Raw genomic sequence first — 2839 nt, 5'->3', positions numbered from 1 at the left:
GCTTCAATAATATATCTAGTTTTATCAGTGTTTCCTGCCCTACTGACTCTAGGTACCTCTCCGATGTCAGTTTTGGTAGTAACAGCTTAAGAGTCATAGTACAAGTACATTAATTCCTTCAGCATATTAGACAGCTGCACCAGCTAGAAAAGTTAGTCATGGAATAAGAAAGCGATATGGTATACATTATAACTACACACACACACACAAACACACACACACACATGCACACATATGCAGAGAAGCAAGAAAATCATCCATAGTCTTTACTTAAGCAGAAAAAAAGGTTAACAACAACACAGTGCAAAATTGGGACTTGCAACAACCAGTAACCAGCAATATTACAAATTAAGGTAGGAAAGATTCTGACTCTCCTCCTTCAGTATCCCTGTCAGATGAACAGAAGTACATCTCTGCATTTACAGGGGAATCTTTCTTGTTGGATATCCAGAGGGCATGACCTTGGGAAATAGCGAAGGAAGGAAGAAAGAACTAAATGAGGGTTCTAGATTTAAGATTTACTCACCGGTGCTTTACAAGGCTTCTCTGTCACACACACATGCCTTGTTGGAGTGGATGGGGATGCCTTTTACCTGTATGGCTCAGGAAACCTAGACTCTATGGATTGGTATTGGAGTGGTTAGATAGCAAGAATTATGTTATCACAGCAGTCTCTTTCACATTGGTAGAATTTGGTGAAATTGTCCAAATGTGCTTCAAATTTAAGAGTAAATTTCCTAATATTTTAAACTTTAAATTCAAGAATACAAATCTTACAATGTTGCAGTAGTTTAATGCATTAACAACGCAACTTCATCATAGGCACCAATTGACAATCACTTCTCAAGGAAATCCAGTTGCCAGTTTCACACTCTTGAAATGCTATATACTGTTTACATCGAGCCATTTTAGTATGCATAAAGTGAGTGGAACAGAGGTGACCCAGAAGAATGTTATGATAGTGACTGAAAGGTTCTTTGGAATCCTAGAACATACAGCTCTTTCTGAGTTATCTGAGGACCATCTGACTTCAAATCTGGGGAATTCCGGGGAAGAGCAATTCTGATATCTACTAAAAGCCAAAGAGGAAAAAAAGAAACAAAACAAAACAACTGGTGCTGCCAATGAAGAAAATAATGACAACAAAATGCACACAAACCATGCTACATTAAATTACACTGCTAGGTAATTTTATAACAAAGCCAGAGGTTATACAAGGAAAAGAAAGAAATGCAAGATGTATATAAAAGGCCTTGGGAAAGGAGCCACAGAAATAAATATTAAAAAAATGAAGCTTTACAGAAGCTTTGATCACAAATATTCATTGAGAAGGTGAGGATGCAGCCATAAAAATCCACAATAAAAACTTCTCTATGAGGCTTTTCCCAGAGGAGCAGTTTATTTGGCTCCTGCTTTGAAAGATAATTCCCCCAAAATAGAAATGGCTGTTCTGTTCTAATTGATTTTGGTAGTTTTATTTTTTCAAGGTTGAAAATGTGTAGATTAAACATGTTAAAACCATAAGAACACTATCCTACAAACTTGAAGAAGTAACATCAATCTGCATCATTGCTTACTCTTTCAAAACTAAAGGTTAAGAAATAAAGCAGAAAAGAAGGAGGAACTAAGATGGCTTTGGTATTAGGCTGGTGATGTAGCTTCAGTTCCTGCTGGCCGATGCCTCTGACAGTGACTCAAAAACATAGCATTTGCTGATGGGTTGCAAAGATTGCCTCTATCTACTTTCAGCCAATAATTTTTATTTATTTGCTTTTCATTTTGCATCATAATTTCAAAGCCCCAAAATATTGTGGGTTTTTTTTTTTTTGAGTGAAGAATAACAAATACATTAGTTAAAAAAAAAAGAAAAAGAAGAAATTTCCTCTGCCAGAATTAGTCCGTAGCTCTTAAACTCAGCCTCATGCGAAGTCACAGGCCGTGGGCAAAATATGGAAAGATTATTTTGCCACAGTGTAGTATGTATGGCTTTTGGTCCCATTCCCAATAAAGTCCTTGTTCCCAACTGCAGTCTCATGAATCTGCTATTTGCTATTTGCATTCCTATCAGCATTCTGATTTTCTGAACTCTAACCAGAGCACATATAACTCTGTTTAAAGCTCTTTGGGCTGTCTGTAACCTGCTTCACCAAGCTTAAAAACTCCCCTGCAATTTGAACCACCTGGTTAGGTATAGCCACAGGAGCAACTCCCACTTCTCTGGCGCTAATTTTCTGTATTAATCAGCTTTTTGTTGCTGAAACAAAGTACTCAACAACCAAAATTTTTAGAAGATGTTTATTTGGCTCATGGTTTCAGAAGTTTAGTCAGTGTTTGGCTGGTTCCAACACTGTGTTCTAAAGCAGGAACACCATAGCAAAAAGGTATGCTTAGTTCCTGAAGACCACGAGGTAGAGCTAAGGAAAAAGTGCCAGAGTGAAAAGAACCAGGAACGAAATTTTGTTCCCCCAAATCGCACCTCCATGACCCACTGGACACATTTAGAATTATGCTACACTAATCTTCCCCAGGCAGCTCCCAAGATAATCAAGTTGACTTTTAAGCTTATGTGCCACAGACTAGAAGAGAAAATAATTACATATCTTATTGATTACTATATAGCAACTCTGAAATAATGGTAATTTTATAAAATCCAAGTACAATTAAACCTATGGCCACACAGTAAAGGTATGTTGTTAGCCATGCCAGGTATGGAAGTGCTTCATATCCTAACTCTGAGAGGAAAATGTTAGTAACTTCGAATCCAGGAAGAGTTAAGAATATGAAGCAGGTTGTGATTGGCCATTGTTCAGAACTGCTCGCTGTAAAATGCAAATTCTAT

General features: G+C 37.3%; 1 pseudogene; it reads left to right on the top strand.

The window, feature by feature from the left end:
* Positions 1 to 224: 224 nt before the first annotated feature.
* Positions 225 to 1418, top strand: LOC117284604 (annotated as a pseudogene).
* The last annotated feature ends 1421 nt before the right edge of the window (positions 1419 to 2839 follow it).

This window comes from Fukomys damarensis, unplaced genomic scaffold, assembly GCF_012274545.1.
Source record: "Fukomys damarensis isolate Sample0158 unplaced genomic scaffold, DMR_v1.0_HiC HiC_scaffold_38, whole genome shotgun sequence".
In the NCBI taxonomy this organism is placed as follows: domain Eukaryota; kingdom Metazoa; phylum Chordata; class Mammalia; order Rodentia; family Bathyergidae; genus Fukomys; species Fukomys damarensis.
Note: the sequence above shows the minus strand (reverse complement) of the source record. Positions and strands in the feature narration are given on the sequence as shown.